Here is a 17,758-nt window from a genome sequence, read left to right as displayed (position 1 = left end):
AAGGCGAACATTTTGCTAGTTCTCGAAATCGACTCACCTTTTCATTTGCCCAACGCCCTCATTTTGTGAGGTCCGTGTGCCAGAAGCCGGTACCGAATCAAATGAATGAATTCGCACCATTGCTCTACATGGTTTAACTTGGTTCCACAGTTCGTCACTTCATAATTGATTACCAGTAACCCCATCACTCCCAGTTTCTTCCCCAACCACAGAGCGGGAACTTCGCATAAACGCCCGCACCACCGCTTGGTTGACGAGACGAGAAATGGCCGAGAACTTGCACCGAGACCACTTGCATCGTACGTGAAGGTTTTGCCGGGCGAGTTGTTGAGAAAGGAGAAATAAATAGAACCATGAACCAAGGTGCTATAAAGACCAAGTCATTCTACGTGTGTAAGGCAAAGACTTGCCCAACCGTCCGGCCCAGGAGCCCAGGGCCCAGGAGTGCAACAAAAATTGCGGTTGAAGCACATCGTACTCTCGGTGAGCTCGGTCGGCGGCCCCCTCGGTTCGTTGGGAACATTTTTCAAAATTGCGCCATTTTCAAGTTAACACCCCACAGCTTTACCCGGATGCTTGGGAGCGGAAGCGGCGGTGAGCCCCAGCAGCGGTGCATGGGTAAGACCGACCAACCCCGGAGCGAGACCTTGGACAAGTTGAAGACGTTCAACCAGAGAAGGGGGGGGCAAAGAAAACTCGACTCGACGGACGGACGGACGAGATTTTATTGTTGTAAATTACTCTGCTCACGCTGACACTGACGCCGGGGCGCTTGGTCAGGATTCGCTCAGGAAAAGTTGAACCGGCCCGGCCCGGTGGCCCGGTGGCTGTGTGTGTTCGTGCGAATGGAATATGCATGTAGAAACAGTAAACAGTCATTTATATGCATGAAATATGTAGCAATGTCCTATAAAAATGTAGAATATATCCATTGTCGTAAAACAGCCCCCGTGCCGTGCACTAGGAGGCGAAGTGTCCTGCAAACTAACCCGTCCGATGCCGGCAAGCAACTGCCAAACAACTAAAGCGAAAACAAGACGGACGATCATTGGGCTCCTGGGCGGGCAACAAAAACTTGCATCGGATTGCACTTTACAGTGAACATGAAAGGGACTTTCTCGGTCCCGCCCGAGAAAGTTATAAAAGTGCCAAAATAACAGAAAATAAAATAAAACGAGCGACACGGACAGCAGCAGCCGCATCATCCGAACACCAAGTAGCGCTCGATGATGGTTCATGCAGGAGAAAGGATATAAAAAGGACCCTCCCGCACACACACACACGCGGTCGGTTTAGTTCACTCATTCATTCATCTAAACATCCTGCGCGCCTGGAGCATCCTCTATTCATTGCCAAGTGAGAGGGAAAAGAGTTCATATCCGGATGGCAATGAAGTCGCCACACACCAACGGAGGAAACATTTGGGCAGATAATAAAACCGACGCCAGCCGCCCGGAGCTTGCCGAACAAACCGCCATCCATTCGTCCATCCATGACTGACTATGTTTAGCCATCAAGGCTCGTCCTTGGTCCCTGGAATTGTGTGTGCTGCGGCGGCGTCTCGTTTGGGAATATTACCACGAACCACCATTGGCCATGCACATGACAATTTCCCACTCGTCACCCGTCGGGCGTGTGTTGTTGATTTCCGGCCCGAGATATTGTGAAATGGTTTTGAAATGTGCGCGCGTGTGTGTGTGTGCCTGTTCCGTGCATGACATGACTAGATTTACGATCGTTTTGAAGCCGAAGCCGAAAAATGCGCCGTAATGCGGCGGGTGGTCAGCTTGAAGAGGGTTTCGGGGATCCCGGGGCCAGGATCCCGATGAACTTCGTGGCTTTGGGGGTGCGCAAAGTATACTCAGCATCTTCTTGTGCCGTTTTGCCGTGGAAAAGAACAAACCGTGAAGTCATCATACGAGCTGACTAAAGGATGGTTACTGTACTTGACGAATGAGATATAGATAAGCCATCGAACGGTGTCAAAACATGCAAGTTTTGCTGAATGCGGATGGAGAATTTGTGGTCTCTTGCTTATTTCACGCCTCATGTGCCCTCATGCCGGGTACAGCAAAAAAAATGCTAGGAATCGATGGGCCGCTACTGGAAATGGAATTTGAATCACTACCGTTCTTGTACAACCGAGCCCACTTCAAAACATCCTTCTTACAGAGAGCACGGAGCACGGACTTTCATTCAATCAAGCATCGATTTACAAGTTTCTTCAGCCTGCTCTCAGAAGCCGATTTATCAAGTGGCACTAGAGTCCGGCAATTGTTTTATGATTGAAAATGTTTTGCATTCTGTTGCTTCCGGAACCGATGCCAACTGTTCCGCTCAGCTTGTTTTTATCTTTGTCAACCATACCATGTCGCAAGCATGGGACACATGCAAACCAACACGATGACTGTGCCGGTGCCACAAGTCTTCATCCTGGCACATGTCCATAGTTCCCGGGGGATTTTTTTCTAACCCGGAACCGGGGCCTTCAACGTCGTCACTGGGGTGCCGTAGAGAAGTTTGTTTCGTTATTCAAAAGCTGCTTGTGTCTCGTCGAGTCCCCTTGCAAAAGCTTCCTGGGCCTGGGTGCAATCAAGCGTCACAGACGGAATGAACGTGTATAAACGAAAGTTGCACACTAAAAAATTCAATATTCTTTCTTCGCGCCCAGCGTGGCGAGTCCTGACGCTTCCGACTAAACACCATGGACGGAACATGAGTCAAAGGAAAAGCACACACACACACACACAGATAGTGCTGTGGAAAAGAAAATGGGCAAAACAATACAATAATGCATTCGCTGAGCTCCACGTTTGCGAACGATGGTCGACATGGGATTTTGGATATAAGACGAGCAAAACGGCGAAATGAAAGCGCCTCTTAACATTTCTTTGTATGGTAAAGTAGAACGGAGCACGAAGCAAAGTCGTTTTCTTTATCAAACGGGTGGTAAAAAAAAAAATACCCGTGGTAAGCTTTTTTCACACAGTTTTGTGTTATAGAAAGGGAACTTTTGTTTACTTATGCTTTTCCATCATCTGCGCAGTTTTTTTTTTTTTTTGACACATTACGTCTTTCTCGAAGGCACCAAAGCGATAGAGCAACGAATGGAAGCTTGTTGTTTGGTTCCTTGTTTTTCCCACAGTTTGGCATGATTTTCTCACTTGCACCTTGTTCTCTCATTATTGTGGAGCGTGGACCGTGTTTCTTTAAACTCATTTGTTCTTGACTTTCATTTCAAGTTCATTTGCATTTCGTTTTAAGTTTCTTCATTCGTTTGCGTAATTTTAATTCAAAACGTTGATGTTGTCCGAACGGGCGAACTAGGGCAGTGCTTAAGGTAAGAAAATTGAAAGTTTTGGGTATATTTTCCCAAACTTTCGCTATCTCGGTATTTGTTTTAAGCTTTTAGTTTTCAACCGTTTTATTGTACGCATATTAAGCCCTAGATTGATATGATCGGTAGCCTTGGTTTGGCTTTGAGAATAGCGTTCTGAAATCAGGGACGTAACAACAACGATAATAAAGTCTATTAAGGGTGCGCATATGAATCAGTCGGTTTGCTGACATTGCACCAATTTGTGCTACTTCTGGCATCCTCGTCCTTACTTCTAGGCCAATGCTTTGTGACAGCAATTCACCTGAAAGGTCGAACTTAAAACGCCTTTAGCAGCATTTCTACGATAGCGAGGCCACTTCAACTGCTTCCATTTTCGCCACCAAGCCTGTGGTGCATTGTGTGTGATCACTTTTCTGACGCCCGTGGCGTGGCGCGGGAGCGCGGCACAAAAACATAAAACTACCACCACCCATCGAGAGGAACTGGTGGCCTAGAATGCGAATGCGCCTAATGAATGAATCGTTCGAGGATACCGGCAGAGTCTCTCGAGAAATAAGCCTTACACATGCGAGACGAAAAGCATATGAAAAACTAACACACCTAGAGCCGTGTGCCATATTCGACCATATTCGTACACAAAGCAGCACCCTACGGAGCCGGATTTTGCAATCCGGCGCCACTCCGGAAAGATCGCTTGCCGGAGATAGATGGTGTGATATAGAGCATGATCTCAGCACGGTCGAGGTGTGTGTGTGTGTGCCTACCACGCAAAGAGTGCGAACCGAAAGGGCGGAAAGCGAGAAATTGAATGAAAATTTAGAAATCTGCCAACCTAGTTGGCTGCAAGCGGCCCGAAGCCTGAAAGTATGCGCCTGAAAGTAGGCAGCCGTACGGGCACCGGCGTGTTAATACCGAAAAGGATTCTAATTTAATCAGAGTAATGAATTCCATTTTTGTGCCCACGTCCTGCCTGCGCCCTGCCGGTCCCGGTTCGGACCGGAGGGGTGCCTTCGGGGCGTTTCCCGAGAAGCGCACAAACGTTTAATTAACATTATTGCGCCCCGGTGTTATTTTCCGAACGACGCGCAGCGGAATGAGCTGTTTATACGGGAAATGGATTTCCTATGGGTGACGGCATCGAGATGGGACGGAGCGGCACCAACCGTAGCCGTACTCTAGACGTGGGTAAAGCTCCGTCTCGGGCCACGGGAAGGAAGTCGCGGTCTAGGAACTCTCATCTTCCGATATGACTCTGTGGCCGTTCAGCCGATGTGTGTGCGCTTGGCACCGACAACCATTTCCTGCATCCTCTGTTGTCTCACTCCGACTGCAACGCATGGCGGTTGTAGAAGGAAATTTCATTTCAGTATTTTTTTCCGATTTTCCACCCGACGCACTGCAGGAACCCCGAAGAGTACAAACCTAGTGACAGAAAAAAGCGGAAACGAGGGAAAAGAGAAAAATGATATCGGCCGTAATGAAAGTAATGCTGGCGCTGGAGAGAGGAAAAACTTTTCCCATTACGCCCCACTCGCACCGGGTCGTACAAGTAAAACAGGATGTGGTCGATTCTCAACCGACAAAGAAGATAATCAATTTTCTAATTTACAATCAATAATCTTGGGGCGAGTAGCGAAGTGATGTCGTAATAGGCGCACGAGGACGCTTAGTGGAGTTCACTGAAATGTTTCCACATATTCCATCTGTTACATTTATAAAAGATAAAAAACTGAATTTACTACTAAAGTTTATACCAAAAAGAATCCTTAAAAAGTGGATTATACAAGTTGTAACAAATTACATGTGCCTACGAATTCATTATCGATGCTATTTTCTTATGCTATTCGAAGATATTAGGTAGTCTAAAAAGAAATCCATTATTTTTGCGTGGTCTTCAAAACTTTATTTAAGATACTTCCGATAGTCCGATTTACGTCAAATATGTACCATTTTATTGGAAAATTTGTTGTCTTTTCGAAAATAGGCTTATCATGCCTCTTTTGTAAAAGGCTTAGTCGCTATTGGCAAAAAACTGGAGAAATCCATTTTCATAATCCTGTTTTGATCTCAGTTTTTCATCACTCAGGAAATTTTGTAATGCGCGAAAAAGGTGTCAATCACTTAGTGCAAGGTCCGGACTATACTGTGGATGCATTAAAACATCCCAAACAAACTCCCGGACTTTCTGGTGAGTCACTAAAGACGTGCGTGACATTTCATTGCCCTGATGGAACACAAAACCTCTTCTGTTGGCCGATTCTGGTCGTTTTTGGGCAATTTCTAGCTTCGAATGGTGCAATTATTGACAGTGGAGATCTGAATTTTGTGTTTGGCCACACGAAAGCAACTCTTAATACACGATTCCTCTCAAGTCCCACCATAAACCCAGTAGAACCTTACAGACCGTCAGTCCTGGTTTGACCACCCTGTAAGCTGCTTCACCACACTTAGACCACGATCATTTCCTCACAGTACTGCCATATGTATCCCATTTCACATCCCCAGTACTCATCCGTTTACGAAATGGGTCGATTTCATTCCGTTTGGCCAAAATTGCGCAGATGGAAATTCGCGCCATCATGTTTTTAGGTGTAAATATGGTGGCGTCCAAACATCGAGCTTCTTTGTGGATCCAGCTTTGCGCAAATGGCTTAAAACTGTCTGATGGTTAATCTTTAGCTCCTGGCCGATGCTCTGACTACTAACATGCCGACCAACTTTAATTATTTCTGCGATTTTATCGACATTTTCGATGACGTGTCTGCCTGTCCGAGGTGCATCTTTAACATCGAAAATAACTGAAACGGGCCAATGAAACCAAAATTTATCGCAACTAGCTGTTAGAGTATCGGCACCACAAAGAACATGCGAAATTTCAGCCGCCTAGCTTGAATTTTCGCCTTTTTTAAAGAAAAATTGTAAAACGTACCGTATTTTCTCTATGGTGACTTCCATTGTTAACACCCTGTAACTCACAAACCAATAGAACAAACAATAAACAGTGAAGGCATTTTTTTAAGTGTAAAGTATAAGCTTTAAAACGAGCCTAAACTTGAAACTGTACGATCGATACTTCACGAGATATCGATCACTAAAGGCATCTACCGTGAAAATAATGGATTTCTTTTTAGACTACCTAATATGATTGAATTGTGACCTTTCTCGTTTCAATACACAAACTAAGGAAATGTTGCCTACTTCGAAGGCAGCGTCACGTATGACTACGACTAAACGTCTAACGAAAAGTCGAAAGTATTATTACAAAATTCCACAAAATTTATCACAAAACTTCTAATGGCCGACATTGAGAGTTGTCCTGTTTGTTACAACCTTTCACAGTCATAACGTTCATTGAATTGTCCTTGTGATTTTGTGATCTGTCGAAATGGTACCAACGTGAACGGGTGGTGCAGTGAAGGGTAGAGCTGGGTATCCAAACCTTGTAATATGTTGAAAAGCGAAGGCAGTAGCATTAAATATTAAGCTTCCGCGATTCGTCGATAGCAGAGCCGGCCGGTCTTCTCTACTATACAGCACGATGCGCGCACATCAAAAAGAATAATCTCTTCGACTTCAAGTGAACATTGACGCGGTAACCGACGAGGCAATCTGCTGCGGCAGCGTAAAACTCGCTTCCAGCCCCGAAACGCAACTTCCAGTCATGCGAAATTCAAATCATTTTGCTACAAGTGACTTTAATGGCGTGGCTGGCGAGACTCATTAGGGAAATAATTACTTTAATAGATGGAAAAGGTAATTGAGTTAAAATTATCAACCTCGCGACACCTCGCGGCACGTTGACGACGGCGTCTGGAGCGGAAAAGCTACTAAAGAGTTGCGAACCCAGGTTTGGTCTTGCTGAGCGCTTGGGTTTATACTTTCAACAGATGGAGGATCAAAACGGTAAATAAGGCACGATTTAAAGAGTTTTACAGTTTTAGGTTAAGTTTTAAGTTTTAGGTTAGTTCCCAAACCAGGATAGGTTTACCACAAAGAAAGATTATAAATATTATACCACAAAAAACCTCCACAAAGTAAATTTAATTTTTTTTTTGTATTAAACAAATTCCACCCTGTTGTCAAGCAATGCAAACATTATTCAATTAAAATGGCATAAATAAGAGAGTGTTCAATGTTGATGTTTGTGCAGTCCAATACATTGCAGCACTTTCCAGTGCGCTCACCGGAAACCATGATTAGTGTCGCGTTCCTGGGGATGGTTTAAAAATAATTTATTTACTAAAGCTCGTAATGCAACGGCGGGTAAATATTTGTCCTCGTGTCCGCAGAGCGAAGAGCTGCGGAAATGTAAATTGAGCATGATGTAGCATGAACCGTGAGCGGTCGTTTTCGCATCTCATCGGCGCGGCAGCACCAGGACATGGCGACGCCTTCGGCCTTCGATGTGTCCTCAGCGCCTGAGCAGTCCAGCGTCCTCCTGCTCCCCATCATCCTCATCATCATCTTCATCTCCATCAGCCATCAGCGGACTAAGCATCATCGTGGCTCCCGTTGCCCAAAGCGATCCCGGCGTGGGGCCCATCACTTAGAGGTACAACGGTGTTTACAGAGCGGCGCGGAAGGCGCTGCGGGACGGAGCGAAATTTTGTCCGTCGGTTTGCGGTCACGAGTGAGGGCCGGTGGGGGTGCAGTGGTGCCAGAACGAGGCAACAGCAAACGGTGCCCAGGGGAGCTGTCCGTGGTCCGGTGGCAGGATAATGAAATTATATATTACACCCACCCAGGTGCAAAAAGGTACTTAGCGCTAGGTTTGTAGGCTAGGGGCACCTGCCGCTCGGTGGAGTCGGTCACTACGTCGGTTAAGTAAACATATTTTCGTCCGCTTCGTCCGGGTGCTGTGACGCTCGTAAAACGGGAACAGTCAAAGTTCCTGCAGGTGGTTGTAGCATTATTTTCTTCGCCGAAAGTCAATCGAAATTGCTTGCACTTAAGCGAACTTGCAGTCAAATGATTGCGCAGGCGCAGGCGAAGGAGTTGATTTCAGGGTTTTTGTTGCGTTTCATGTTGCTTCAATTTGGGGCACTGCTCTGTAGAGAGTAATCACACGCACTATTACGATCGGTGTAAGGGAGTGAAGTAGCCAATAACTATAGAACCTCGTACTGATTACATGTGTTTTATTCCTCCTCGATTGTGTGTGAAGCTCTTCGACTACTAAATAGCGCCAATAATTTTTTGCGAACATACATAAAACTTAGTCACTGCTTAAACGCTAACCAATGCTCTACACAACCCCGCCATGGTATGCCACCATTATTTTAGAGCGCAATTTGTACCCACTTCAGACTTTCCATTAGGTGTTTATATTAATTCAATCACATTTGGACGCACTCCACACATACATCGTGGTGCGCGTATTGCAGCACTAGTGGCAGGCACTAGTGGCAGGACCTTCGCCGGGCCCCTGGGTTTAGACTCAAAAAACCCGAAACAAATCACTTGACGCATTTTGCCGGTGGTGCCCGGCTGGTGGTTGGGGACATGGCACATTCGGGCGACATTTTACTCGCAACTGCTCGGTGCCGAGTGCCGAGCGGCCCCGTCGTCCGAAGGGAAACCCGGGGACCGGGTGGGCCAGTGGGCACGGGGCGTTATCGGGTATAACGACTGGCTATAAATTTATTAATTGAATTGAGGTACCCGTTGTGGTTATTAATATTTTACAGTTCATTTAAAATGCCCGACAGTATATTACCGGTCGTTCGGCGGCCCCGGCTGTTCCCGGAGTGTGGCGTGGCAGCAGCACACATTATCGGTAGGGAAGGCGGTCGGCGGCGGCGACCGACCGGGTCCTCTGGTTTTGATGATTTATTTGATGGCCATCCGAAGGTGAGGCAGGTCTCGAGCCCCGGGCCGCCCCCTCGCTTCGGTTTCGTCGAGCTTCGCTTTCAACGGGTAAAAACGGGAGCATATTTTAGGGAAACTTCTAGCCCACCCGAACTACTTGGGGCTCCACACGGATCTTTGGGGACCCCAAAAAAGGGGATTGTGTTCACTATGCACACACACACGCACGTACGCACGGGTTGGTTCGAGGTTCGCCTTTGTTCTAGCCTCTGCCACTTGTGCCCCACGGCAGCCGTCCTGGGGCGTGAAAGGACGTGAAAAGCCGTGATGACTTCACACGGCAAATGGACGGGACGGCTTTTGGGCGAGTTTTACGACGTGAAATGTCCTGTCGTTTATGTACCGACCTATCATGACCGTGCCGTAAAAAAGTGTCCTGAATGGGGCCGCCCCTTCGTGGGCAGGCCGAGGAGCCGTCCGAAAGTGAATGATGGATGGGATCCAAGAAGTTGCCAAGTTTGGAGTCGAGTTTTACAGGGTGTCCTCCGCGCAGCTGCTGACGGCTGTCCAACATGTCCCCGGTTCGGCTTGTTGTGACGCGCCGGTGTCGGTGATAAACGAAACCATCTGGTTGTAAAACACTAAATGAAAATCTGTTTGATGTGATTGCCAAGATTATTTAATTTATCCAAGTTCCAAAGGGTCAACGGTGGCCCATCAAGACGTTAATCTTTCTCCGTTCCTTCTTTGGTTCTTATTTGCCGTGTAGCCGTATGTTCCAGTGTTTGGTCTTTGCAGGATTCCTTGTGCCAATAGCTCAACGGATTGAGTGGTTTACTTTTATTGGTTTGATATTAAGACTAAGCGATTGCGATTGCTATCACTTGTAAAAGAAACGGCTAAGTATAGGGTTATTCGTTTTGCAGTTTGGAAATTACAGGAAGGCAAAAGAGCATTTTACAGTTTTCGAATATATCTGTCAACCAAAGTGTCAATCTGAATGTCTACCATTTTAGAAAATGAATCGCTTAGCTGAAGAAAAACTTGTTAAAATGATTAAAAATTGTGATTCGAAAACCAAACCAAATTTCATCAGCGACGAGATAATTTTTCACTTGGCGGCTACTTAAAATAAGCAAATTTGCCGCATTCGGGGCAGCGCAAGCCCTCGATCGATTTAAGAGATGTCGTTATATCCAAAAAAGGTGCGTATGGTATTATGGGCTCTCGTGTCATTGAATCCTATTTTTTGTCTAAAAAGACGAAGGAACGACGACTACCGTCGATTCCGAGGGATCCGCCAGATGATAAAACATTTTTTTGGTCCACAATCGAAGATATGGACTCAAAAGGTCTGTGGTTTCAGCTAGATTGGGCACCAACATTATGCGATTTGACACCGTCGGACGTTTTCTTATGGGGCTACGCGAAAGATCGTGCTTATGCTGCCACGATACTGTGTTTCACGCATACTGGCAAAGTACAAACTTTGTGGCGAAAAAAAAATCACTAAAAACAAACACTTTTCATGCACTTTCTCAAGTTCTTTCTTGAAACTAGTAAATAAATATCCCTACATTAAAGGGCACAAACTCAAAGCCTTTGTTACGTTACGCCTTCAGCGAATCGACATCAGCAAGCACCTTAAATATCGCTCAAAGCAACTTCGAACATTTACAGGATTAACTGCCAAAGTTTGCGGAGATGACAAAATTGGCTTGCGCCCGAATCCTTTTGCCGGCTAGTAATTTCTACCCTCAAGGGATCGATCAATACACCGTCGATGGCAGGGGTGAAAAACAAAGAGAACACAGTGAGCCGTATGCGTCAAGTTGAGGGCTAACGGGACCGTGGCCCAAGAAACAGCCGAAGGAAAATCGCAAACACCTCACTTTTCTTCCACGGACCAGTGCCAGCGAAAAGCGACCGCGCAGCTGAATGAAAGTAATTCCATCGATTAGTGGCTCGACGCTGCTGACAGATGTTCTCAATTTCAAAAGTTATCATCGCACCGATCGGTTCGAGAACTTCGCTTCGGTCGCCGACGCCAACGTTCGTTGCGGAAATAAATTGCCCATGTGGTCGACACGTGACACGGTTGTCACTCCGGGCGTTCCGATGGCCTCTGGCCCGGAATTTGTATTTGCTTTCGAGTGCTCCCCGGAACGTCCCACGAAGTTGGCGTCCCACGCCTGCGATTCGGCTACAATTTTGATCAAGTTCGGCGGTCAGCCTGTCGGGCAAACGGGGTTCGGAGAAACGGGGCACGGAGCACCCCGAGCGCAAAGCCATGTGATTTATAAAACGTAAAAATATTCATTTTTCTTACGCCGGAGAAAAGGATTTCGTTTGCACGAGCTGCTGTCGAGGACGAAGGAAGCATATCAACTCGTGGCCGCGGCACGCTGTACTCTAACGCCCCAACGGGGGAAGGCGTTAAGCTGAAAGCGTTGTATTTCATCCATTTTCGTTACACTCGAACTCGAACCTCTAGTTCGCCATCTGTTTTTGCGTTCAATGCTCCATTCACGAACGAAATGATTCGCCCGGAGTGTGTGAAAAACTTCCGAGTTCTATTGCGATGGAGGAAAGAAATCATGCAAATGGTGCCCTGACTTTCGGTAACTTTACTTGACGACATTTACACTGGAATCTACGGTGGTAGCCACGCATTCGCACATTATGAGCACTCGTCCACCGTACAGCGTTCCATTAAAAAGTATGAAAACCGTTACCGAACCAACCCTGAACCGACTGCAGGAAACTCCGTGAAACGATATGTGACCGGAGTTTGAGCGATTTCGCTGGTCTGTATAGCGAAGCAAAAAAAAACCCTCCAACGAGTTGAGGCCGTACGGGAAAGGATCATAGAAAAGGCCACAGCATCGGATCGGAGCAAAAACAACCTAGAAATCGTTGGTCAAAAATCTCAATGTCACCTTTCTCCAGTGTTCACCAGCCAGCGAATGTATGCTGCTGGCGTATGGGCAAAGGCAAGCAGAACCGGGTCGACCGACGTTTCCGCCGTTCGCTCCGACATTTCGCGTATCGTAGCAAAAATGGAATCTAGAGGCAGCATACTGCGGCCACCGAATCTCGAAGGTTCATACATCGTTCAACATCGTTCGTTCTTTTTTTGTTTTTTCTGGTGTGTCTCAGTCCACGATGTAAGCGATGAAACTAAAGGGCATGGAAGCAAAAACAAGAGTTGGTCATTTATCAAAACGCTTCGATTCGAAAATACCATTTATATAAAATCAACATACCATCAAGCAGACCCGGTCCCGGTGAGGTGAGGAATTGCGAGAATAAAAACGGCAGTTCATCCATAAATTTGCAGCCCAAACTCGTCACCGTGTCCCCGTACCCGTCGGCCATTTTGATGTCGTTTTTCTTCGCTCGCAACGGGTGCCAGTGACGCCCGGGCTTTGGGCTCGGTTTGGGCTTTGGGTTACGGATGGTTGACTGAGTTGGTTCCGAGCCAAACCGAGACGGAGAAATGCTTAGCTGTCGCAAAATCGTGCCCTTCAAATTCAGCATATCAGTTTTTTGTGGTTCCATTTCAATCGTTTGCCTTTGTGCCTTTTTCCTACAACCCCCCGTGTGTGTGGTGAATGGTTTAATGTGTTAATTTTTTACCTCGAACCACATCATTATAGTTAGTGTTTGAATAAAACGTTTTTTATTCCGTGGCCGAAGGTGACTTTCAGATGTGTAGATGCAAACATAAAGGGACCGGCATGCACCACAGGTAGCGCACAGAGGTGCGACACTGTTTGATCCTGGCCACAGTATGAATATTTATCGAAAACCTGCTGAGTAGCCTGTACCGTAAAGTGTAATTGGCGCAATACTCAACTCATAGAAATGACTACAAGAAAGTGGTTTATTTTTCTTTCCGATATGGCTTCTTTTGAATGTGTTAGCGGGATTCTAGTATGTCACCTGCCTGTTCACAGTTGCGGACAACAGTACCCTCATTTTAATGTTATGATTAGAGTGCTCTTGCTTTGTCCGAGCCGATTAACTATATTCTCCTTTGCTTTATCCGCAGCTGTTTTCTACGGTGGTCAAATCAGAGCTTCTTTTATAATAAATATTTGCAGAAATCGTCTAAATTTGCATTATCTAATCGAGGAATTTTACAAGGACAAAGATAGCAGAGTTTGCGTGTTACCATGATACTAGCACATTGTTATGATTTTCCTTCAATAGTTGGCAATAGCCTAAATTCACTACGAGTTAAACGAAAATAATACCGATATATCCTGCAACATATGCTTTCCCTCTTTGTGTCATTGTCCCTGCTCTCTGTTCTGGCTAGGGCGTGCTGATGTATTCAAAATATCGGATCGAGCACAGCTCCCTTCGAATGTTGAAAGAAGCGAATTCGCAAACAAAGAAAGAAGACATACTGTAGCGAGGCAAATCGATTCTTGACCCATGTCTTGCAAAAAAGTCCACAATCCCCGCCTGAGTTTACAAGGCGTGCATGTGACAGATAAGTAATCGGTTAGTATCAAACCGAACGATAGATTCTATAATGTTTTTTAGATTAAGAAGGGATCAGTATGATTGACGCGAAACAATTTCTTATGAGGGAACATTGTCTGATTAAAGATAATAATAGGAAAGAATATAAAAATTTGATAATAGAAAATAAAGCATTGTTTTACTTCGTTGCTTCTTGGCTGATGATTAATTGTTTTATATGTTTAAAGGTGTAACAAAACTACAGTGAGCGAATGGATCGCTCAGTGACCTGATATCGTGGTGCCTAGTTGCAAAGCATTACTTTCCAAAATACTACTGGTTTTTTAATATTTCATACAAACATATTTTATGTTCATCGACTGAGTGCGTTCAATAGCTCTGATTGGGGGCTGTCGATTACTGCAATGTCTGAGGTCTTGGTCGAATCTCCGGAAAGTCAACATAAATACAAGGCAACGTAAGAAATACTCGACGTCGGAATCACTGCCCTTACGAGACACCCTTAGTTTTACGGCCCAGTCTGTTGGGCGGGGTTCATAAAATATTAATTTGAGCAGTGTTCGACGGTAATGCATGCATCCAATGCAGTAAAACGGCACTATGTCTAGCGCAAAGTAGTCCAGTAAATCTTGGTACCTTGGCTAGCAGTTGGCATCCGGTTGTCATTCCCCGCCAGGCACCGGTCTTAACGTCAATGATGGCGGTGGTGGCCGTAAATTTTAGTGCGCATAACAATAACGGGTGCCGGTAACGTTGGTAGTTTACCACATCAACTCCATGATGAAAGCCCTTGTAAGTTTCAGCCGCGGAGGTGGTCTGGAAGATCCTGGCTTACCGGGTGGCTACAGGTGAAATTAATGTCTTATATTCTTCTCTGCTTGTTCGCCGACCGTGGATATCTGGTCGTGCACCATTTGTTGCAGAAACCCCCAAAAGGTTAGACTCCCCCGAGGTTATGGGTGAACTGAAGCAAGATGATGAAACATTTTTTCGAGATGCCACGGTACATCATTAGGAAACGAGAAAGCGAATCACTTTCGTAAAATGGGAAACCCAAAAATACACCTGTTGTCTACTTTTAATTAGCGTTGTTAACAGCCGCCAGTGATACGTACCGACGACCCGAATTTGCCACAAGCAATATAAAGGGCACCCCAGATGTTTTCCATTTAATCATCAAGAGCGGAAGTAGAGCGGAAGAAGAAGATCCAATGTCCCTCGGAGCACAGGATGGATGGTTTTCTTAGCCAGTGACCACACCGTGGCGCTGTCGTAACGCCATAGTCACGGAGCTGGCCGTTACTGCTTTCCCCTGAAGCTGTCCTAGAAATGTGATCTAGCTCAAAAGTTCCAAGTCTGTGTCTGGTTCTGTGGTTTAAAATCTCAGTACTACGAATCGTGGAGGCATAAGTTTTGCGGCGATACGGTTGTTAGTACGCGACGATAGCGCACATTCCTGCCCAGTGTCACTGCAATACTATCATCTGTTCTATCCTCAGGCGTAATAATAGGATTATAAATAGCCCGACCAATTCAAGGAATCGCAAGGAAGCTTCTGAACGACAACTAGAAAAGCTCCGAACATTGCCGTACATTTTTGTGCCTTCTCGCCATGTGCTTCAAGGCGTTGAGATAGTTCGCCAAAGAAAAGGAAAGCAATGACTGCTTTCCGGGAAACCATGAGAAACCGCAAATCCGGGCGGTTTGCTAGGAGCGGACGACGACGGTGGTGACGGCCCGGCCTCGATGGGCTAATGTTTCAGGAAAGGATTATGACAGCTTTCGTCCGTTACTGGACGTGAGTTGCTGAGCAAAATGGAGTTCCACGGATTTGCGAGGCCAACCGCATGAAGGATGACAGTGCAAGTCCGTCCGCTGCGTCTCACTGGGCATTACATTCTCTCGTGGCGATTCTAACGCAGCGAATGTCGGTCCAAAGTATTCTGCCAAATGGTATTTCTTCTTTCCGACGAACTGTTATTTAATGGCCCCAGAGATGTGGTCATTTTGCGCTTCGTGACCTTGTATCTCCGAAATGGTTGATACACTGCTTCCTTTCTGGGAAACATCTCCCAGATGGTTGGGAGAGTGCTATTTTTGGGATTCATCATTATCCTTGCCCGAAGGGAGCAAACCGTTGACCTCTTCACTAGTAGGCTACGGGGAATACGGAAATACGGTTGGTTCGTACTCATACAGTCTGTAGACGTGAAAAGATAATACAAACAATCTAGATCCTAGAGATACTGAAAGATACAAAATACTGAGTTCTTGAAAAATAGTATTCAAGATAGTGTTGAGATTAGATTTCTATTCGTGCTCTCATCCAGTTATACAACTACTTAAGAGCTGGTAGGATTGCCCTCTTGACTGAATCCTGCATCTAATAATATCTCATCATTTTACAGTAATCACTAGACGGACTCTGAATGTACCTAAAAAGGTTTGTTCCGGAGGAATTTGTACAGAGCATGTTCCGTAGGAGATCCATTATTGGCTGACGTTCATGTCCACAGGGGATAATCTTCCGAATTAAGCCTTGACGAGCCTAAACTATTGCACTATGGTGGTCACAAACGGAACCGGGTGTAGTACCAGCTATATGGCGGTACTTTTAGGAGGGGAAAAATGATAGAAAAATAAATTTGCATCGCAGCGTCTCCTGTTCAGCACCCGTCGGCATTAGAAGAGCGTTTTCATGCACCACTTGCCTACATTTAGGCGCAAACGAGTTCGGGCCACGAAGGGTGTTTTTCGGTCCTCGGACGGTGTTGCTGACGCTGTCGAAGTTGTTTTGATGTGTACGCACACCAGCCTGGGATCGTTATCCTGTGTGTTTTCGTAGGTGGGTGTGCCTGAGATGCAGGCAAAATGGCGCCACCTAACGACGTCATCTTCGTCAGCTCAGAAGATCGTTGTCATGTCAACGAGCAAGATGACGGAAGATGGATGCCGGGGCAGTAGCGTGCAAACACGTCAAAGCACTAAACAGCACTAGTAGGGGCAGAATAAATCTCTACCAGGCACATGTTCTAGGTTATTGCAAGAACAACGGAGTGCTACGGCGATCCCTGTGCATCGTGACTAGGAATGTAGGAGCCGGCGATAGAGCCGGTACTTCATCATACATTATCTAGCGTGATTAAAGCCCGGGAATTGCACTTAGGCTTGCAGAACGTGAGTAGTTTCCTGCCTAATTCCTCGTATCTTCCGAGAACTTTGTAATCTTTTTGCTACGTGGGTCGTGTCGGAAGGATTTTCAATGTTTGCGAACAAACCACCCGTGGCCGAGCAAAGCATGATCAAATAAAACCGGAGACATTTGTTATACGTTTTGTGAAAAAAGATTGTGACGAACCTTGGGAAAAGTTAGTAAATTCTAATACACATTCTAGCACTAGGATTATCTTAATGTCGTCGAGCAGATTCAGTAATTAAAAAAAAGTAAAGTAGCATAATGCACCGTTGGTTAATCCTTGTCAAAAGAGCCTGGTGCCAAGCGCCACTTATCGTAGGCTGCTTTCGAAAAACCACTTGGCCCAAGGTTAAAAGCACCACTCCGGAATCTAATAATCGCTGCCGCACGCTACAATCATTCGTTTTTATTGCCGGCTTTATGAATACTTTTGAAACTTGAGCACACAACTCGGAGTAACGGAGAAGAAAAATCGTAAAAGTAACCGCAAAAGAATCATCCCTTCCCGTGGCCAAGCTGCCCGTGGTGTGGCGGGTGTGACGCAACTTAACCGACGAAAAGTTTACGCAGCCAGCACACTCATTAAAAAACAATTCACCAAGAAGTGAAACCATTATCGAATATTAGCGAAAGTCACCAGCGCCATAATTCATTGCGGCCCGTCCTGCGACAGATTGGCTGTGGAAGCGTGGCCAAGAATAAAAACTGTCACAGTGGCGAAGGAGCAAAGGCGTCCTGGCTACACGGCTCCTTCCCACTTTCGGCAGAGAGCTTTCACTTGGCCACCTAATGCCCATGTGAGAACTCCTCCGCTGGGCGTCGGGGACGTTGGTTTGTTTTATTTTTATTTGTTTTTGGTCCGCTGGGTCCTTTGACTGGAGATAAAAGCAGCTAACGGTGCGGGGCGAGCCGATTTCGCT

The 17,758-nt window shown here is 46.0% G+C and overlaps 1 protein-coding gene across 1 annotated transcript in view; it reads right to left on the bottom strand.

Annotated features, from left to right (window-relative positions):
• Positions 1-17,758, bottom strand: part of LOC128273367 (protein eva-1) — a 69,393-nt gene that overhangs the window by 24,847 nt on the left and 26,788 nt on the right. The window lies entirely within an intron of this gene.

The sequence above is a fragment of the Anopheles cruzii genome, chromosome 3 (genome assembly GCF_943734635.1).
Source record: "Anopheles cruzii chromosome 3, idAnoCruzAS_RS32_06, whole genome shotgun sequence".
NCBI lineage: Eukaryota > Metazoa > Arthropoda > Insecta > Diptera > Culicidae > Anopheles > Anopheles cruzii.
This window is presented reverse-complemented; position numbering and strand designations above follow the sequence as displayed.